Raw genomic sequence first — 23,576 nt, 5'->3', positions numbered from 1 at the left:
TCAAGGTGAGTCTGGAGTCAGGCCAACAACACCAATAGAGCTTAAAGCCATGGCAGACAATCCTATAGCACTAGTGCTTCAAATCTCTGAACTGTTAGTACCAGGCCAAAGAGCTAAGAAATAAAGGGAGTAGAATAGAATACAAGTACAGGACACTGTGTGGGGTGGGGAAGGAGTCTGTGTTTGCAACATTCTACCAAGCTTGAGGCAAAGAACTCAATATCCAGCTACATCCTGTTCTAACTTTCAAAAAGTCATTTGGAACAGAGACTTAGGCTGGTGAACCATGAATTGTTTAACAAGGGAGGAGGCTGAGGAACTTTGAGATATAATTAAGGACAGAGAGGCAGAAAGTGAGTGATAGGGAAAATAAGGGAGGAAAAGACTGAAATTATGAAAGATTTCAGAAAGAAGAAAATGCGAAGATCTTGAACTTAAACAGGTAAGTCAACAAGAGAAATAGTAAAAAAAAAATTTAAAGGATATATGACCCCCAGATTTAACAAACAAGTTTAGGCATCTTTGAATAAACACATCGAAACAAAGGAAAATGATAAAATACTTGATGAAACAGAGAACCCTGTAGAATTTGAGAACATGGAGTCATAACCTGCTGTTCCTGAGTAGTTAAAAAGAGAAATGAGAATTGTTCGCGTCCTGCATAGCAAAAACAATGGACATAATAGAAAAACTGGAATCTGCAATGGCAAACTGCACCAAAGAAACAAGAGATAACAATAGATAATAGAGAATGCAAATACACAGAAGTGAAGGACAATCTAGAAGAAGATAAGCAAAAGCTAATAACATTAACAGAAAATGTGTTCACTATGCAAGCAAAACACTTGGATCTCAAATACAGGATGCATAGAGACAAACTAAGATTCATAATTCTCTAAGCAGATTACAGGACAAAAAACCTTAATACCATAAAGAAGGAAATAATAGAAGAGAACTAACTAGAACTTTTGAATATAGAGAATGAAATTCCAGTTGAAAGAATTCACAAATAGCCTCCAAATTCCAAGAGATGTATTAGTTCAATTTAACAATATAACAATTGTTCAGAAACAAGAAGTACTACAAGCTTTCAGGAGAAACACCTTCAAATAAAAAAGAAAAGGCATTTGAATAATGTAAGACTATTCTGCACCTGCGAGAAAACATAGTAAGGAATGAAACAACATGTCTCAAAGACCAATAAAGCTCAGCATGCAGCCAAGGGTGACCCACCCTTTAATTTCAATATCTTCTCCAATCTTTTTCTATTAGTTTATAAAACTCCCACCTGGTACAAAGTTACTTATTTGACAAGTCTGGCTTTTTTGAAACCTCTCAATTTAGCCCCAGTTCTCTTTCCTGTAGTGTCAGAAATTACTAATGACATTTTTAAAGGAAAGGAATGGGGAACATAAATTTAAATAAAAAATATAGGTAATATTAGATATCTTTTATCCTTACCATATCTGTCTCCCATTTTAAGTACTTATTATTGGTTTGGATCTGTGATTTCCCTGATGTATGGAGCTCTCTGTAAGGATCTCTGTACCTATGAGAATCAGCAACTATTTTTGAAACTTATCATCCTAGAGTGTTTCTCAGAACACAATATTCCCAGGAACACACAACCAGATGTGTCAGAGGCGAGTCTTGGACCCAGGTTGTCCTGACTTTGAAACCAGCCCTGTCTACTACTAGTTGCTGCCTCTTGAGTCCTTATTAGTAGGCTTTCAAAATTTTACCAAATTGATACTACCACAAGCTATCCCCAAGCATTTATCATGTAACTTGAGATTTCCTTAAAAGGAAAAAAAAAATATATATATATATATATATATAGTTAGGTACCAAAAAGGAATTACACAAAATTAGCATATTTTTAAACCACTGACCCAGAAAAACTTGATATTTTTTGACAACTCCTGTTACATAAAAATGTAAGGCAATATGATAAGTTCAACAGATCCCAGGAAAGATCTCAGGAAGTTTAGAATGACAAACATGGGAAGATGATTATTGGGACTGAATAACAAGTTGGCAATGATAAATCATGCTTATTTGCTCTTTCTCTCCCCCTTCTGACCTTCTCTTATTCCATTCCCAGGGTAGTGCATGGGAGTTGAAAAGCTTTGAAGCTTCAGTGCCAGTAAGATCCCACTACTCCTGCATCCCTCTCCCACTTTCTTTATCTCCCTCTACCAGTAAACTTCCTAGGCCAATGTCTGCTTCTGTGGACAGAAAATCCTACAGCTTTCTTTTTACAAGTAGGAAGCTGAGTCCCATGTGAAAAAAAAGTACAAAACTCTTTGGTGAGGTGAATTCTAAGGTATCACCTCTACACACCACTTATCCCTAGTGAACTATACCAGCCTTGAAGATTGTGAGGGACACAGAAAGAGTTGCTGAATTTTGCAATGAAATCCCCCTCTAAGGGCCTGTGGGTGGAGATACAAACAACATTAAGAGCACCAGAGACAACAATCTTCTATGACAGTTCAGGAGAAGCTACATCATGGGTTTATGGAGTGGTGGATCATTTGGAGGATTTAGACCTGGGAGGGACAGCAACAGTCATCTAGTTCAGAGGTGTCAAACACACAGCTGCTGGCAATGTGTTGCCCAAACTAGATAAATTATAATTGGGAAATATTTAACATAATAAATAAAAATACAATAAAATATAAATAATGTTAATGTGGTTTTCTAAGTCATTATGAAGCTTGAAAGTATCTTTATGCACTGGTTTATTGGCCCCATTTCTATTTGAATTTGACCTCACTGATCATGTCTACATAATTTTTAGTTTTTCATTTTATGGAAAAGGAAGATGATATCCAGAGAAATGAAACATTTGTCCAAAACCATATAGATAGTAAAGGTAGTAGTGACAAAGTCAAGCTATGAACTTAGGTTCTATGATTCTAAGTCCAATGCTCCCCTGTACTACAGAATCCTTCCATGTATGTGCAGAAGGTGGGGAAACTATGTATTCTACTGCTAGCTATTGCTAATGAAACCAGAGAGGCACTATGATGTTTATTTTAGTAATGATGGTAATGGTAATAGTAGTGGCAGTAGCAGTCATAGTAGTAGTAGCAGTCATAGTAGTAGTAGTAGAAGGAGTAATAGTATTAACAGTAGTCATAGAAATAGTAGTAGCAATAGTAGTAGCATTATCAGCAACAGCAACAGTAATAGTAGCAACAGCAGTTCTGATAGTAGTAGCAGTAGTAATAGTAGTAGTAGCAGCAACAGCAGCAACAGCAATAGTTGCAGGAGGAGGAAGAGGAGTAAAAGTACTAACACATCTGCATAGCACTTGAAGATTTATAAAGAACTTTCCTCACAACCCTATTTAGTATGCAATTGTTTTAGTACAGGTCGAGTAAAGTTCAGAATTCCAAAATTCAGTACAAGAAACACAGCAATACAGGACAGAAAAAGTAATGCAAGCCAGCTTTATTGAGGGGCTAACAACAAGAAAAATCAGTCATGAGCAATGGAAACAAGTCAGGTCTGGTGGGGCCCAGTCAAACAGGGCACTCAAAAGGGTAAAAATCCAGTGAGTAGTGTTTTTATCTGGACCCAGCAAGACTAGGGTTCAGAACTGAGGACTGATAAGTCTTAATTCATGCTGAGAAGAATGACTAAAAAAAAAATGGCCACTAGTTGATTTTTAAACTTTCTACTAGCTGGAGAGAAAAGAGATCATTACTTCAGGTCTTACTTTGACAGCATGATTCAAGGGATTTGTATTTCTCTAGGAGGTTCTTCTTTCAGTGGGATGGGGAAACAACTGAAGTCCTTATAGGAGTATAGTTTTTATTTTCCCTGTTTTGCAGAGGGAAGGAACAGGAGCTCAAAGCAACTGCATGATATGTTGGAGGATACTGTATCTGGAGTCAGGAAGTACCTGCCTGTCAGATTAGCTCTGTGGCGATAGGCAAATCATTTAGTCTCTGTGAATGTTTTCTTCTAGATCCTAAATTCTAGGAAAAAATGAAGCTGATGATACTTATAGTGCCTACTCCACAGATGATCAAGTGAAGTAGCATATGTGAAATGTTTTGCAAACCTTCAAATATTACATAAATATCAGCCATTATTATTTAAGTCACTTACCCAAACTCACAAAATTAGTTAGTATAATTTCCAAAACTTGAACCTAGGTTTTGTTACTACAGAAACACTGTTCTTTCCATATACTATGCTACCTTATCTAAAAGAATAATTCAGGTGGTAGCAATATTTGAGTCAAGTTTGGGGGAGGAGGTGGAGCAGGGAATGGTGTATTGCTTATGTTCAGACTGAAATGTCTGTAACAAGAGCCTCCATTACTCTATCAAATATTCTCAGCCATCCTGATAACTTAATATTGTAATATTCTTTTCATAAATATCAAGTCAATTTTCAATGACATCTTTCAGTCCCATGCATTATGGTTTATTTGTCCTTGAATAGAATAAGTAATATGACCTGCAAATCTAATTAGGTCAGCCTCCATTTATGCTAAATCATTTGCTCTTCTAGTGTCTGATGCCTTATAAACCAATTGAAGTACTAGTGATTTTTACTCATCATTTTCTCTTTAGAATTAAACTGAGAAACTATTCCCTTTTTATTGCCAACATTAGAGAAAATATATATTACATATATTATTTATAAACATATTATATATATATACAGTTTTGCTTCATTCCTATTATGAAAACACTATTTAAGAATCCTGTAGTTAACACAACAGTAATCTTAGGCCACTGTGTGAGGGAAAGCTGTAAAAGTGGCAGTGATCATTAATATCATCATTCTTACTTCTTTAGAGAGTGTCACATTATCTGTCTCATGTGAATTTAAATCTTCCACCAGAAGCAGTAACTCTCCCTCCCCCTCATTGCTTAAAAGCTACTTGGTTCAAAAATAATTTACTATATTTTAAAACTTTCACAAGGCCTTTCAAAGCAATTGGTTTGTTACTTGCCATTACTAGATGCCAAGGGCAGACTGCTAACTATGGTATTCTAAAACATTTCAAGTGAAATGAAAAATAATGAGTAGACTGACAACTTCAACAATAATGGTTCCATGACATCTCAAATCTAGGTCGATTGAAACTTCCCCAAGCTTCCATCGATGTCTTGGCTTGACAAAGATAGATATGCTCTATACTGAGAATACTCAGATTAAAGCATGAGTCATAATTTAAAATATACATATATGATATATTATACACCTGTAAATAATATACATAAATATTATAATAGATAATACTAATTAATAAAAATTTGTAAGACAAACATTGGTACATGCAGATTCTCAAATAGTTTGTCTAGCAGAAAAATACGGGATATTTCACAAAAATACAGGCATTATATTAATGATCTAAATACTCCAGCTATATGCTATAAGAACTTGAAATCTTCTAAATTTTCACCAAATATAACTGTTGAATTCATAGGCAATCAAGGCACTTACAGAAAATCAACTAGAAAAACCATTTTTATTGAGAAATTTTGTTTTTCAAACATTTCATTTGTGTCTGACTCTTCTTTACCCCATTTGAGGTTTTCTTGGCAAAGAGTTTTTTGCCATTTCCATCTCCAATTCATTTTACAGATGAGGAACTGAGGCAAACAGGTTAAATAACTTGCTCAGAGTCATGCTTTGTCAAATACATTGAGTCAAGTTGTTATCTCAACAGGTTAGCATAGTGTTAAAATACATGCTTAATTCAAGTAATTCTATTATCTATCAGCCTTTAAATCTAAGAAAAATATAAACATTAAAAATATTCAGTGTTACCATCAGAATGATTTTCTAAGAAAGGTGAAAAAGCCTTCCATCGATAATTTTTGAAATAATAAATATTAAGTTTCAGTAGATCTAGTTTTTGAAGGAAACTCTGTACCATCCCAGCAATCTGAATATGAGCTAAATCATTTTTTACATATATTGAAAAACATTTTTCACAATTTTCTCTTTAGAGTTAAACCAAGAAGCTACTTTCTTTTATTGCCCGTAGAAGAGGACATGAATTTACTCCTGTCCATGGTTCTGAAGGCTGGCTAATCTATGGAGCAGGCCACCACTTACGGTGTTGAAACAACTGAACCTCTGAAATTTCAATTACTTGCTAAAGGTAAACAGACACCACTCTAGAATTTAGTTGGGGTCCCTGAAGACAGGAGAGGTGGGCAGCAAAATTAAGTCCATGAATCATGATTGAGTTAAGTTACAGAATATAAAAAAACAACATTGGTCCCCTTCCCTTTGCTATTTAAATATCCTTTAGCATATTGGATTGTTTTCAGAGCTGTGGGAGCATTTTTGGAAAGAAACTCATTACATAACTCCATGCCCCAAAGAGTTTTGCTTTCATAGGGTTTAGTGACCTATTCTTTCAATCTCTCTTTTGAATTCTGTATGCTGTACCCCAAGAATAAGTCAAATACTGTTGAATCAAGGTAGGGGTGTTATGTTTTATGTGTGTCCCAAGATCAATGCCCTTTCTTGGGGCCTATGGACTTGGAGTATCTGCCTTTTGGGGGATTAGAGTGAATCAGAGCTTCTCCTGAATGAATTGATCCACTAGATGAAAATTACCCTAGCAAGTTGTTAAGTTTTTTGTCTGAAGCACAACCTTCTGAGACCCTCTTTATTCATCACTATAGGGAGTATAACAAAGCACTAGCCACTATAGAGTGAAATATCCTACTCCTTCTGGGATGGACTTTTCTAATGGTAGATGTAGGGAAGGTCAAAGAAAGCAAAAGAAAAAAAGTTTCATGCATGAAACCAGGGATTGGCTTGCACATAAGCAGTTATGAACACAGATTCATTCCAGTAGTGCATTGATTCACTAAAAGACCACACTTGCATCTCTACTAAAAGCTTGAAAAAAAGACACAGTTAATCATTGCCACAAAGAAAAACAGAAATCTCATAAATGCATTAGAATAGGACATGCAGACATACAGGGCTGTGGAAAAGATCTGATCAAAAGATCATCAAAATAAAAGGAGGTAGCATTAAACTTTTCCAGACTTTTCGGAACTGCAGTTCCTTTGAGAGCTTACTAGTCACATTGGCACTTTCTCATTGAAATGGGTAAGTGAATAGCAAAGATATAACCACAAAATATTGACTTCCTACTAACTTTTTAATAATAAGTTGAATGGAGATTACTGGAAGGGTGAGATAATTATTAGCTCCCAATTAATGCAAAAAATGAATCTCATGAAGTAGTCACATTATTTGAATTTACATTGCATATTTCCATTGGGCTAGAACCAATTACCACATTTTACATAATTATAACTTCAAATAGTATGAATTTTAATTCAGTGGGTCACTTTTAGCATTCATTATTTGCCCTAATTGGGACTCAGCTTTTTTTGTAACTCCTAGAAGAAGGTGGGTTTTTTGTTTTGTTTTTGTTTTTTACTGTTGCAAGTACATGCAGATTCCAGAACCTGAACAGTGTTTCCCTTAACCACGATTATTTAAATTGTGGATAACATCAAGTTAGTGTTGAACATATTGTCTCACTGATAAGGACAATAAAGGCAAAAAAGAGCATGAGGAAATGAAAATTAATGTCATGAGAGGTGAGAGGAAAGGGAAAGTAAGAGAAAAGGGATCACACTGTTTACACAGTTAGCTCAAAGGAAAGGCAATTATAGAAATGGCATAGTAGTAACCAGGTATCCATTCCACTCCCCTCAATAAACCTAAATCCTGACTCCATCCTCCATTATGTTGGCTATCCCACATGCTTCACGTTATTTGCAAATTTGCCAAGTTGATAAATGTCATCTATGTAACTACCCAAGTTACTGATAAAGATAATATTCAACACAGAGTACAAGACATATCCCAAAGGCATTTTATTAGCAATTTCCTTCCAAGTTGACATTGACCCATTAATGACTTCTCATTAAGTTAATCATTCATCCAGTTCCAAATCCACCTAATTACTATCCAGGAAGCTACATTTCTTCTTTCTTTCAAGGATCATATGAGAGTCTTTGTCAAACACAGTACTTAAATTAGGTAAACTTTGTTACATGTTCCCAAACTATCAGTCCAGTAGCTCTTTAAAAAAAGAAATAAGGTTGGTTGGATACAAGCTATCCTTTTTAAAGTAAATTTCTAAAAATTAACAAGCATTTTTTATCCCTCTTTCACTGAAAAAAAAATTCTTGCAACATATATGCACAGTATGAAACCACTCTTTGTGATCAGTAATTCTATTTCTAAATGCTTAGAGATGATCTTTTTAATAATATATTCCAAACATTTCCTAAGAATAAAAGTCTTATTCACAAGCTTATAGTCTAAAGATTCCATCATTGTCCACTTTTTTGAAAATGGTTTATTTGCCCTTCTCTAAGCATATAGCATCTCTCCATTTCTCCATAATCATTTGCAAAATGGGGACAGTTTGCACCTACCACCCATGATTGTTGTGAGGATCAAAATAGATAACATGTAAAGCACTTTGCAAACTTTACAATGCTAAATAAATGCTAGCCATTATTATCATTACTATTATGATAAACTCAAAGAGATTGGTAGGACTGGCAATAAATTTGATAAGAGAATCTATGGAATTTCTCAAGGCCAGGTTTTACAGCTGTACCTGAAGAACCATTCTTTCTCCTCTTAAATGGTGGCACCTCTTTTCAGGGATTCAAATTTTGCTACTGACACTATCACATACAAGATGCTATGATAAGTAGTGCACTCTGGGCAAGAATTCCTCCAGTTCTTGATAGAGAGCAGCCTGTTACTAGATCCCCTAGGACCTGAAGCATGGGGTGTATGCCTGGAGCAGGGGTGGGGAACCTGTGGCCTTGAGGCCATATGTGGCCCCCTAGGTCCTCAAGTGTGGCCCTTTGACTGAATCCAAACTTCACAGAGCAAATCCCCTTAATAAAAGGATTTGTTCTGTAAAACATAGACTCAGTCAAAAGGCAGCATCCAAGGACCTAGAAGGCCACATGTGGCCTCAAGGCCATAGGTTTTCTACCCCTAACCTAGAGAAAAGCAAGACTGTCTTGTTCCACCTGGTCTAGAAATGGAATTGGACCTATAATGATCAGCATCTGGCTGTCCTCCAAAAGTCTCCATAAGCCTCACCCAACAAGAGAGACTTGGAGACTAGAGTATAGGTACACAGTTAAGTTTCTCCATGCTCAACTACTGGGTAGGAACATGAGAAATACCATATGTCTAAGGGGCTAGATATAAACAAGAGACTTGTCTAAGTATAGTGAGAATATTGGATTAGCAAAGCAATGTTTAAGGGGCCAGAAGCAAGGTGTCCAAGTATCATAGCAACAAGCTTAGAGAGCTAATCATCAAACAAGATCCAAGACAGGGGAAGATTAATTCAAATGTGTGCTCAAAACAACAGGTCAGCAGCTGAGAGAGAAAGGTCAAGGCAAACTTCCAGAGCACTATAATTTATTTCTCTAAATAAGTTTGGGCATCTGCTCTCTTTTCCCCATTTGTTATCTTTTTAGGCACCTAGGTGATATAATGGTTAGAGCACTGGACTTTGAGTCAAGGTCTGAGTTCAAATTCTGTTTGTGCAAGTGCTACAGACACATTTATTGAAGATCCAGAAAAGAAAGTTCTTATTTTTTTTAAAAGTCCTTGGCAGTGTCAAATGGTTCAATATGTTCAATGTGTTCAATTGATATGATTTTTATCAGTGAAATGACACTATAGAATAGAGATTAATATTTGTTTTGCCACTGTAAGGACAACGAGATCTTTCCATCTGACTTGTAACTAAAACCTTAATATGTGTTGTCTCCCCCAGTAGAATGTAAGGTCTTGAAAGTAGGGACTGTTTTACCTTTCTGTTTGTATCCCCAGTGCTTAGCAGAGTGTTTTGCACATTATAAACCCTTAAATACTTTATTCATTCATTCATTTATTCACTTAATATCTCTCACTCTTAGTTTCCTCATTTATAAAATTAGAAGTATAATAGCTCCTATTTTCCAGGGTTATTGTGAGGACAAAATGAGATAATATATGCAAAGTACTTTGTAAACCTTAGAGATATACACCCATATGTGCATATATATTAAACCAGGAAGACTGGAAATAATCCTACCCCCTTGATTCTACCTAAAGAGACAGGATTGCTCTGGCTGCTAACAGGAGGTTGCTGTGTCATAGTGGATACTAACTAGCTCTACATTGGGGCAATCTACTTCCCCTCCCTCAGTTTCCTCATTTATAAAATTAAGAAGTTGAACTAGATAATATCAAAGGTACCTCCCAGCTCTTACATTATACAATTACCCCAATAAAAGCAAGTCAGTCTTTTATGGATCTCCAGATGTAGACACTCTAAGCTTATGTAGCTTGGTATATGCTTTGGTCCAACTTTCTCCAGTCCAGGCTTGTTGCATCAGCCCCTGAGAGTTATAGGGCCCCCTAAGGGTTTGAGGGGTATCTCCATTATCTTCTATTAGCTCAAGCCACCATCATCTGTGTTTTCCAGCAACTAGTACCCTAAATCAATGTAATCATTTGTCACTAGGTAAGTTTTTCAAAGTGATATTTACTTCACAGATACACCAAGAACAAGTATGCAAACATTCTCACCAACATTACATAAACATATTTCCTTCTTACAATTCCTTGGAGAGGAGGTAGGGAATTAAGGTTAAAATTTTGCTAAGTTCCTCAGTAGCATTGCTACCACCAATGCCACATCCAAAGGGAACATCAATGCCAATTTCAACTGGCTGAAGCCCTGAAGATCACTCCAGGTGATTACTCTACGCTGGGCTGGCTGCAACACCAGCTTAGATTGTTGGGTTCCCATATTCCTGTAGCTAATACTCCCAACATCTTTGAAACTCCCGACAACCAAGACTCCACTTTCTGCATATAGAATAGGAAAGAATGAGCGAAAAAATAACCTAGGACCTAGGCTCATTTATTAGAAACCACATGGCCTCAGTAAAGGAATTCTCCATGACTTGTCCTCTTACAGTATGTTTTACTAAATGTAATGAGTGACAGAGTTAACTAGCTCCCCATGCGTGAGTGCCACAAAGAGATGGCCAGAGCTGACTTCGTCCCTTTTAAAAAAGCCATCAGTTCTGGCTATGCAGTCAATAGACAAAAACACCTCCCAACCACATGGTAGGGTACTAGAATAAGTTGCAGAATGTCCATGCATTTAATTCCTTCAAAAGTCATCCCAAGTCTCCCAGAAAACAATTCCTTAGCATCCTCCACATGGAGATACTATTTTAGCAACCTGATGATGTCAATGCATGTGCTAGATCCCCATTATATTTGTAATTTGACTTTAAATAATTCAAATTTCCAGTGCCTGCATGATTGAAGGATATATGGATAGAGCTGCTTGTTGTTGAATCTGTAATGAAACCAAAGATGAATTTGTAGGAAATCAATATTTATATTTAAAAGAAACTAAAAAGGCATTTTGAAAAAAAGTTAATCTCTACTGGTTTGACCCTTCTGTGAGCTGCCATCTTTAGTGTGTTTGTAGCTGCACAGTTTAACAAATTATTATTTCTCTATCTCCAATAATACTGTAACTTTTCAATTTGTTTAACAACAGTCTATTGTTGTTATTCAACAGTGCTAACATTTTTTCAGTTTGGAAGGAAAGATCCCCTGTCTAAGTGGATGCCAATCTTGGCTAGCTTCCAAGAGTTGTTTTCCATTAATTTTTGAGAACAGATGAACTGTTAGCCAGTGATCTACTTTACAATAATCATTTGGATTTATCTGCCACATAGTTTATGAGTACACCGAGAATGAAGCTGAGCTTTTTTGAGGTTAAATGAGATTTGGTCAAAACTGCAAACAGTGCTGACAATTCTTTGTCAGCATGCAAAAATGTAAAAACTGCTTTCAAGCCAGTGAACATGGGTGTGATCTAGTGGAAACACCTCATGATTTCTTTCATTTCCTTTTTTATTATTATATTCCAAGTTCAAAATTATACCTTCTCAAGAGAAATATTTCACCATTGATACATCGATATGCAGTTTCTTACTAAATGCCTGCCTGTAGCAATGTAACCATCTACAGAATAATATCACATGACTTTAAAATGTCATGCTTCTTGTTTAAGTGCAATTTTTTTTCAAATGCTACATGATTATGCTTCAGGTGAATTCAAAGTGAATTCTATATCTACAACTGAACTGTAGATTAAGTTAATGCCAATAGTCTGTGTTATATAGATCAATTGCAAATGTTATTACCATTTAAGATAGCGTCTCTTATAGAAAGACAGACCTACTAATGAATTGTTGGTGGAGTCATGAATTGGTCCAATCATTCTATAAAGCAATCTGTAACTATGTGAAGAAAGTGACTAAAATATACATATCCTTTGACCCAGAGATTCTACTACTAAGTATATGCCCCAAAGAGATCAATGACAAAAAAAAAGAAATAAAGAAAATGCCTACATAAAGCAAAATATTTGTAATAGGACCTTTTTTTTTAGATTCAAAGGACTGGAAATAAAGTAAATGCCCACAGATTGGGGAACGGCTAAAGAAGTCATGGCACATGAATGTGATGGAATAATACTGAGCTATAGGAAACAATGAACACAATGAATACAAAGAATCATGGGAAGATTAATATGAAATGATACAAAGTAAAGTAAGCAAAGCCAGGAAAATAATATACACAATAACTACAACAATATAAATGCAAAGTATGATAATAATGAAACTATTGGAAATAAAGCTTGAAAAGACAATGACCAAGCTTGTTCCCAAAGAAGACATAAAAAAAAAGCATGTCTTCCTGCTTCTCAACAGAGGGAGAACTATAGGTGTGGAACATATAATGTCAGATTTAAAAATATATATTGGCTACTATTGCTGGATTATTTTCACATCTTTTTAAATTTTTTTTGTTGTACAGGATTGCTCCTTGGGAGGCATAAAATATGTATGAAATGCTGATAATGTAAAAATAAAAATTATCAATAAAATTTTAATTAAAAAATAAAATAATGTTTATCAAGCATAATGTGGATTCCTTGAGAACAGAAGCTTTATCTTTGTGTCACAGCTCTTAATTTTGTATAAAGCTGATGCTTAATTACACAATCCATTTAACTGAAGGTACTAGTAATTAGTATTTAGTCCTTAGTCTGTGAGCTTCTTGAGGTTAGGGATTAGTTCATATCTTTCTTTGTATCCCCTTTGATTAGCAAGGGTGCCTGACACATAGGAGGTGCTTAATAAATGTTTATTGACTCTGACTCAGATGATAGCCATACTAACCAGTGAATCCTTGACTACAGACTCTCTGAATTGGAAGAAATTACAGTCCTTCTTCAAGAACCCTGACAAGTGGTCATTCCTTCTCTTCTTGAAAACTCCTAGTGAAGAGAATCCATTTCTTCTGGAAACAACTCATTCCACTTTGAGACCACTCTGATAATTAAGAAGTTATCTCTACCTTTAAGCTGAAATCTATCCATCTATACCTTCTACCCTTTACTTTATATTCTTTCAACATTCATCATGGTCCTCTAAGTCTACTTTCTGACCTAACCATTGCCAGTTCTATCAATAATTGGATTTTCTCAAGGTCCCTGGCCATCTTAGTTATTTTGCTCCAGATATACTTCAGCTTATCAAAAAAATTTGGGGGCAGGGTAGCTACATGGCACAGTGGATAGAGCACCAACAATGGAGTCAGGGGGACCTGAGTTCAAATCCTGCCTCAGACACATAACACTCACTAGCTATGTGACTCTGGGCAAGTCACTTAACTCCAATTGCCTCACCAAAAAAAAAATTTTTGTTTGTATGATTTCATTTGTATAGGAATTTCCAATGATGAGCTCCTGCCACTAGTGTAGATCAACAACTCAACTTTAACTTAAAAATTTAGTATTCTTTAGAGCATTGAGAAGTTAAGCATAGTAGGCTTACTCTGTCAGTGTATGTCAGAGGTGGGACAATATTTCATGAAAATTTGGTTTTTAAAAAAATTTACATGACCCATCACAATGAAAGAATAATTCCATCCAAAACATTGATTTCCCATCATGTAGAGCAGTCAGAACAACCAAGTCTGGAAAATTTGCCACCTCTTATTACTGTTCCATGCCTTTCAATAATCAAGCCAAATATTGTTGTAAGTTCTCTGTTCTGGAACCTGTGGTCAGGGCACACTCATGATGCTTTATGAAAGTCACTGTAGAAGCTGACATTAAAAAATCTTCCCTCCAAAGGTATCTCCTAAGGGAGTTGGAAATTAACAGACAAGGAATACATTTGGGAATTGCTCTGAGGTTCCTGAAGGCCTATTATACTCATTTGTGAGGACTAAAAGTAATTATTTCTGTTTTTTTCATTTTCAATGATTTCGCTGTCCTAACTGGGTCAAGAGAAAGATATAAAAGAACGATTCATACTTTTTTTTTGCTTTTCCTTTGAAATATCTCCTTGTAAATTGCTTAAAAGAGATACACTAGAATGATTGTTGCTGCTGTTGTTTCATCCTAGAGCACCGTATCTATTTTTCATATGATTATACGTGATTATTTTTCATGTAAACATTAAAGATGAACTTTTTTTTTCAAGAGAGGGTAATAAAGTTTATTTAAGGATGATGCCGCTATGGTGTGAAAAACCCTAACACCAAAAAGAATATTGAAAGCCTGGATTAATTTATGAGCATGTCTGAATTTGAATCAGATGGGTTTACATGGTATGACCTGGAAGTAATGGTACATTGGTATCTTATCAGAGAGAGTTCTGGATTTGGAGCCAAGAAGACCTGAGTTTGAATATTGCCTTAGACACTAGTTATGTGAACCTGGGCAAGTCATTTAACTTGTCACAGTTTGTTTCCTCATCTGTAAAATGGGAGTAATTATAGCACCTATCTCACAGGGTTGTGTTAGGATCAAATGAGATAATTATGTGAAGCTCTTTTTAAACCTTAAAGCATTATTTAAGTGTTAGCAACTATAATTTATGATTCTTAGGATAAAGTATTCAAAATAGAGCACCCTAGCACAATGTTTTGAGCTTAATAATAATAATAATAATAGTTCATTTTTATGTAACACTTTTTATTTTACAGAGTGCTTAAACCTTAACCACCCCTTAATGTGGGTGGTACACAAATGATTGTTACCACTTTACAGATGAGGAAACTGAAGCTCAGACAGCTAAGGTGACATACCCAGAATCAGATCTCTTGACTCCAAGTGTTCTTACTGCTACGTTGCAGAGTCTCTCATTCAATAAGGCTTTATTGAATGAATGTTTAAATGAATGAGCCTATTATTCTTTCTTGATAGCCAAACATGTCCTATCTTCAGCCTAGAAAACATTCTTTTGAGCTCCAGGAATGATTAAATCATAAGTGGGGAATCTATGGCCTTGAGGCCACATGTGGACCTTTAGGTCCTCAAGTGTGGCCCTTTGACTGAATCTAAACTTTGAATTTGGATTCAGTCAGAGGGCCACACTTGAGGACCTAGATGGTCAAATGTGGTCTCAAGGCTGCAGGTTCCCCACCCCTGGACTAGATAGATTCTTAATTTCCATTTGAAGATTTTTAGCACATTACAGTCATGGGGGCATTTCTACCATTGCATCTCTCTCAGTTTATTCAAAAGTTAATTCCATATAGAGTTGATTAATGATGTCTCTTTCTGCTTCTCCCTGCAAGTGAATAGAGAGAGTCAGGAGAGTTGAATGTTGACATAGATGCTTGATAACTTGCTGCCAAAAACTTGGAATAATTTAACTACAATAAAACTCTGCATATGAGAGCTTCCCTTATGCTATTTTGAAAACATTTCAAAATAAATTACATGGAATTTTAAATAGCTGCCAGAGAGGAAATATATTTTTTTCAGCCCTCTTACAAAGGGGAAGAGCTGAGTTCTTGAAATTCCAGACAGATAGTCAAACCAATTTCTCTTACATAATAATTATTCTTGTCCTGCTTTTTCCTAATGGCAGAGTTCCATCTGACAATTTTAAATCCCTTTTGGTTTCTTAATCATATGCTATAATATAAATATGCCATGCATTAAGGTTTTTGAATGAGTAATTAATTATTATAAAACATATTTTTTAATATCCTGCTTGTCTATGAAGTGTCATTGCTTATTTGACCTTCTTACACCATGCTGAGCTAGTTGTGAATGAAACTGCCCAAAACATTAATAAGAAGATTAATGTGAAAATGGCCTGACCAAAATGGTTTTTGTTTCTTCTGCCCATTGTTGATAAAATCCAGGTTACATTGACCATTTCTACTTTCCTCTTACACACTATCAGTATTATTTACTTCACTCCTCCACAATTCCAGCATTGCCTTGATACTTTGCAAGATCTGAGAGTTCATCTCTGTGAGTCCTCCTTACACATTGAAATAGAATTAAAAATAAACATTTCTCCTATGTTTCATGAGCTGCTATGATCAAAAGACCTGGAATTTTACTTCTTGTTATATCTCTTTGCATTTCCATAGGCTGGACCTTGGACAGAAGATATTCAGTGCTTTGCTGGGCCGTTACTTGTAATCAATTTCTTTCTAGGGTAGCCTATCCTGGGTACTACTCACAGTGGGGACAATGACTCAGAAACTCAAAGGGAAAGGAGACCCACCTTCTGACTAGGCAGTTTTTCCAACTCCCTAAGGTCTTGGTTGCCCCTGAACTTGATCTGCAAAAGGATTGTGGGAAAAAGACTAACAGAAAGGAAGGCAACAGAAACTATCAGGGAGAAGCTGCTGTGATCTCTCTTAAAGCTGCCCCAGGTAGGACTAACATAAACTGAGTGATAATGTTGAATCATATGGGAATGTTGAAATAATGGTAGACCCAAGCATGGGAGAAATTTGCATCTCTATTGAAGTTGTTTAGGAAGGAAGAAGCACTGACCCTTCTCCCTCCATCTCTGTAGGGATGAGCCAAATGCTCACATGGTTTAGATACTCATTTCCATTCCCTGCTTCTCTCTGATCCCTGCCAAACTGTTCAGAAAGACAACTGGGTCTTTGGAAGATTCATTCTGTTCTCAATGTTCCCTTTTACTTCCAGTGTTTAAAACGGGATTAAACTGTTAGCCAATAACAAAAGCTCCATCTTGAAGTGTTTACCTAAAGCACAGGTTCACAGAAGAGAAGTGGGGTGAATTCGTCTTTCAGAGATAAGACACATATGCATCCAATGAAGGTAGTCTGGAAGCAAGAGGTACTTAAAAGCAAAGGAGGGCTTGTATTATCTTCTGTAAGCCTTATAAAAACATTTAAGGCAAAATGTAGAAATATATCCTTACGCTTATTTTCTGTACCTTTTGTGAAAGAAAGCATAAACCCAAAAAGTCCATGGGCTGGGAGTGAATGGTTACTTTAGTCTGAAAGGCTTGGGAGGACTGATTCCTTTTCAAAGGATTCCTTTGGACAACTCAAAAGAAACAAAGTCAGAGGAGGGGAAACAGGGAGGACTAGGAAAGTGCAATAGTTCAGTCAGAAGGTATTTACCGTGAACGTGCAAGTACCTTAATGACACTAATGTACATCACATTATCTCATTAATATTTTTTTCATAAGAAGCAAATAATAATGAAAGGGTGTAAAAGTGTTTTTGTGCAAAGGAAAAGAGTTGTATTTATTGTCAAGCAATGTAAGATATTGCCACTGTTATGGATGAACATTTTGATTTTTAAAATGAATAGAAAAAGAACTTTGTTTTCATGTAAATTGATAAAAAAAATCTATGTATGAATAAATACTGATTTTAAATAGAATTTTGCACAGTTTGGGAAAGAAAATTATCTGTGGTGTGGATCTGAGGGCTTAGATCTCTTTGTTGACAATGTAGAATGATGCCTCACTTGTGTGGAAACAATTTAATGTTATAAAGAGGCAGATGAGGATTTTTTACATATTAAAAATAGATAAATGTGAGTGGGAAAAAACAATCTAAGGAGACCAATTGCTTTGTTGGGGACTTGAAAACAAGCTAGATGAGTATCTCCCTTAATTTGCATACACATATCTATATGTATGTATATATATATATATATACATATATATGTGTATATATATATATACTTTTAATGTTATATCAGTCAAAAAATCAAGGGGATATTTTCTAGAGCTTGATTTTTTTAAAAGGAAATGTCATTTGGAAAAATAAAATCTCTAGAATATCAAGGAAAATTATGATAAGAGGTAAGGAGAAAGAGGGAATAGCACATCCAGACCTCAAACTACAGTATAAAACATAAGTCATCAAAATTATCTAGTATTGTTTTTAAAATAGGAAGAAAAGAATAGAACAGGAAAGATAAGGGAGAATCAGAAACAATGAAACTCAATATAATTGAAAAGATATTCCATAATTCATTCTAAATGGATATATGATCTTAATATTACAGATTAAACTATTAAAAATTAGAATAGAAAAACAACAAATGCCTCTCACAATTATGTAACCTAATAGCCATTCCCCAATAAATAGCCAAAAGATGTGAACAAACAGTTCTTAAAATAATTGCAAAGTATTACCACATGAAAGAATGCTCCAAATCACTAATAATAGAAATGCAGGATAAAACAATTCTTAAGTTTCACCTCACACCCTGAAAATTGGCAAAAATGACCCCCAAAATGGCAGTAGTCAATATTGGGAACTGCTGGATGGTGCAATGGATAGAGCACCTTGCCTGGAGTCAGGAATTTCTGAGTTCAAATCTGGCCTCAGACACTTAATAGTTGTACGACCCTGGGCAGGTCACTTAACTCTTTTTGCCTCAGTTTCCTCAACTGGAAAATGAGCTGGAGAAGGACATGGCAAACTATTCCAGGATCTTTGCCAAGAAAACCCCAAAAGGACCACAAAGAGTCAGACATGACTAAAAATTACTATACAGCAACAAAGTCATTGTTGGAGAAGTTGTGAAATGATAGGTACACTAATGCATTGTTGGTAGGACTTTGAATTGGGACAACTATTTTGGAAAGCAATTTGGAATTATGCAAATAAAGTGACTAAAAATCAACACCCTTAGATAGAGAGATTGTATTACTAAGATTATGACCCAAGAAAGTTATTGATAAGAAGAAATTCCTCATATACACCAAAATATTTATAGTAGCATCTTTTGTGATTGGAAACAAAGTAGATGCCCATCAATTTGGGGAATGACTAGACAAATTGTAGTACTTGAATGTAACAAAATTTCACTGTACTGTAAAAAATTATGTATATGATGAAAACCAAAAAACATGGAAAGATCTCTATGAGCTACTGCATAGTAAAGTAAGCAGAGCCAAGAAAGTAATACACACAATACAACAATGTACAACCTCATGCAAAAAAAAAATCCAAAGCAAATGTTGCAAAATTATAAAAAAAAAAACTAGCATAACTTGACATAAGAGATATGAGAGGACACTTCCAACTCATCCTTTTGTGGAGGTGGGAGGTGCCCAGTTATTGCACATTGCATGTTCTTAGACTTTTTTCAATGTGTTGATCAGTTGTGATGATTTTTTCCTTTTTTTTGTTTTTATGAAATACTATTTGTTATATGAAATGACTTTCTAAGAGGGGAAGAGTAAGGGATACTGTGGAAAACCATGATAGGTAAAGAAAAACAAATGACATCGATAAGAACTTATTTTTAAAAATAGAAGTTGATAGAGTGAATTTCCCTATGCCAATTGAATCAAAAGTCCAGAGCAACCTTTCTGTAAGAATAAGTGTGGTAGATAAGAGTGTTAGGTTTGACATCAGGAAAAATGGGTTCAAAACTACCTTTCACATTTACTACCAAGTTCACTTAGGCTCTCTGAGTCTCAGTGAATTGTCTAAGACCTAACCACACAAGTTGCAATCTACCTCAGTGGCAAGGGTTCTCAGTCCATCAAAATCAGCAATCTTTGATGTATTGGTGAACTTTCTATAATGATTTTCATAATTCTCATATAACCTCAAGCACCCATACTAAAGCACCCTAACTAAAGAAGGAACTAGGCATATTTGTGTGGATTGGTAGAATTTCAGACACTCATTCACCAAAAATGTATTTATCCAGTGGAGCAACCAAAGATTCCCTGACTTGGAGAAAGCACTTCGGATCTTACCTGAGAAATAGATATTGGAATTTCGCCTCCTCCGCTCCTAGTTTACCACCTCTCATCAACATTCCCTTCATCTTCTGTCCTCCACTTCAGACAGGGTACCAGTGTGCATGGCTATCCTGTTTCTTTTTACGTTTCTCCTTCTTAACCTTCTTCCACTTCTACCAACCCAGGGCTGGGCCAGTGTTTGAGACTGGCTATTGCTCTGCTGGATTGATCAGGTAGTATATGCACTTTCACCAAGATTGGCAGAGTGATTAGTCCCTCTCACCTCCAACATTTGTAAGACAGTAAAAATGTTTTGCTCCTTTCATTATGAAAATTATAGCAATACACAACTATGTGGCAATGGTTTCCCTTTTATTCAGCAATACAGAAGGATCTACACCCACAGCCAGGCCAGGTCTGTCTAGATTGAAACTTCTTTGAGCACCCTATTCATTCTTTTGGAATTCATTCTTTTCTAATTCTCTTGTTCATTTCTTTTTTTTTCTTTTCTTTTTGAGGCAATTTGAGGGATTAAATGACTTGCCTGGGGTCACATAGCCACTAAGTGTCTGAGATTGGTTTTGAATTCAGGTCCTCCTGATTCCAGGGCCAGTGCTCTATCCAGTGTGCCACCTAGCTGTCTTTTTCCCTTATTATTTAGATCTAAATACTCCAGTTCTATTTAACATCAATTGCCAGTAGGCACACATCTTCACTTGATTATCCTGTGGTTACTTGAAACTAAGCATGTCCAAGGTTTATTTAATCATTGTTTCCCACAAACGGACTCCTTTTCCGAACTATTCTGCTTTGGTCAATAAGACCATTGCACTTCCAGTTTCACTAGCTAGTAACCTTGAAGAGATCTTTGATGTTTTTTCCTTTCTTTCATCCCTTATATCCTCAAGTTCTTGTTGTTTCTTTCTTCTATACTTCTATCAGATTTGCCTACTTTTTTCCAGGCCCATTAAGACCACTCAAGTTTGGGTAGTCATCGCCTCATCTTCATTATTATATTGGCCTCCTCTTTGTCTCCTCTCATTCCAATCAATACAGTTCACTACTAACAAAATGTCATTTTTATTACATCATTATCTTCTCCACGAAACTATAATAGTACCTTCATTCACTCAGTCAAATATTTATTGAGGTTCTCCTATGTCTTAGACCAGTACTATGAGGTAATGTGCTATGAGGGAGAAAATGATTAAATAAGATGATAATATATCACATCAAACTTCCTCAGTCTGACTTTTAGAGACATTCCATTATATTACTCCATTCTTATTTCCCTCTTTGCCCCAACACATGCTCTCCATTTTCATCATGCTAGTTAGTCTCTTTACTATCTACATACATTCCATGGTCGCTTTGCCTCCATATTTTGCCTATGCTGTATCTCCTGCCTGTAATATATTCTTTCTTCTCATCAACTTAACTAAATTCTAACAGGTAAAAATTATTCATTCTTCAAAAGAATTCTTCAATTTGCAGAAGATTCACCACAGGTTTTCTTTATAACAGTGAGTCCAACTAGTGTATTTAAGATGTAATTTAGTTTACAAATCCATATACAACTTTTCTAGGACACACATATAATCAAAAGTGAGATACACTTGTAAATTGTATATACTTTTCAAATATGTATTTGTCCTATCTCTCTTACTCATTCATATCTTTCTGGAGCAGGGACCTTACTTATTGTCTTTTCTGTATCTCCTCTCAGTATCAAGCTCAGTGCTGCATAGTAGACATCAATAAAATTATGATTCATTAACAATACCACAAATACATCAAATTGAGTGAAACTGTTTTATGAAAAGTTTTCATTGGGGAGAAGTGATTTGGATGGTTTCTTGTATGCTTGCTTTATTCCCTGCCAAAAAAACAACACAAATGTACTGGCTTATTCCCTGCTCTTTTCCCCTACTCTCAAATTCTTGATCTCTCCCCACCCCCAAAAAGAAAGAAATGTTATTGAGTAGACTCATCTTAAGAGGGAAATAGATTAGCAGATAAACATACCTATGTGCCATCCTATTTTCCTGTAAGTTAGCAATGTAACAAACAATCTTTACTTATAGTAGAAGGTTTCTTCATTATAGACAGAGATGTTTAAAGTTAATGGGGCTGAAAAGATGTATACGTTCTCACTGAAAACAATGCTTAAAACATCTGGGCCAGTTACTAAAGTAGTCTCAGCACAGATTCATCATCTGTAAAATGGGGAATAACACCTGTAGGTTATTGTGAGGTCTAAATAAGATAATGTATGTAGGGTACTGCACACAATTGGAATCACTGTATAAATACTACCCTCCTTTTCCTCCTCCCTCTTCATATTATTAATTCCAAACACCTCTTTCAAAAACAAATATTATGAATTGGGATTTTGGTTTATTTGTAAACTGTGAGAGAACAAACAGTATCTACATTTTTTTAAATTTTCCTTATTGCCTAGCGCAATGCTCTGTATGTACTTAGGGACTCCTCTGAAATTAGATTGCCTAGTCTTTCAACGATAGACATACAGCCTGTCTCTTCAGCAAGTATCCAAAGCCTCAGCTTGGTAATACCGACCAGTCCATGAATTCTTCTGGCATAACTTTCAAAAATTCAGAATCACCTCTGAGTGAAGGCTGTAAATAGTAGGTGCTTAGTAATAAATTAATTTGCCTAATGGCATCAAGAAAATAAAAATTTTAAATGATGGAACTTCTTTTTTAAATTATTTTTTTAAGAAGGTCACTTCCAATAGAGATGACATCTTGATTTTGCTTCATATAAATAAGATGCCTTCCTTCCTTCTCTTTTTACCTCCTTTCTTCCCCTTCTTTTCATTTTATTTGCCTTGCCTTCCCTTTTTCCTCCTTTCTGGTCCCTTCCTTTTTTTATTCACCCACACTCCCTCCTTCATTTCTTGACTTTCCTTCCCTTTCCTCTCCTCCCTTCTTCTCTTTTCCTCCCCTCTCCTCTCCTTTCTTTTCTTCCTCTCTTTTCCTCTCCTTTCTTCTTTGTTTCTTTCTTCACTTTTCCTTTCCCTCACTTTCCCTTTCTTCTCCTTTCCATTCTGCTTCCCTTTTCTTTCCTTTCCTTTCCAACATTTTCCCTTCTTTTCCCTTGCCTTCTCCTTCACTTTCCCTTCCCCTCTTTTCCCTTTCTTTTTTCCTTCTCTTTTCTTCTCTTTCCTTTCCTATCTCTCCTCTTCCTTTCCCTTCCCTATTCATTCCTTATCCCCTTTTTTTCTCATTCCCTTCAGACAGTTCCTGTTAAAAAGCTTACATTCTACAAAAAGAGAGAGACATGTACACAAATAAGTAAATCTAAAAAGTTATACAAAATGCATGCAAAGTAATATCGGGGATGACAGTCCAAATAACTGAAGGGATTTTTCCTACAGAACAAATGTAAAAATGGCATGTGAGCTCATCTTTGAAGGA

This window comes from Vombatus ursinus, unplaced genomic scaffold (genome assembly GCF_900497805.2).
Source record: "Vombatus ursinus unplaced genomic scaffold, bare-nosed wombat genome assembly UNPS02000582.1, whole genome shotgun sequence".
Classification (NCBI taxonomy): Eukaryota; Metazoa; Chordata; class Mammalia; order Diprotodontia; family Vombatidae; genus Vombatus; species Vombatus ursinus.
The sequence above is the reverse complement of the archived record's forward strand: the minus strand, read 5'-3'. Positions refer to the sequence as shown.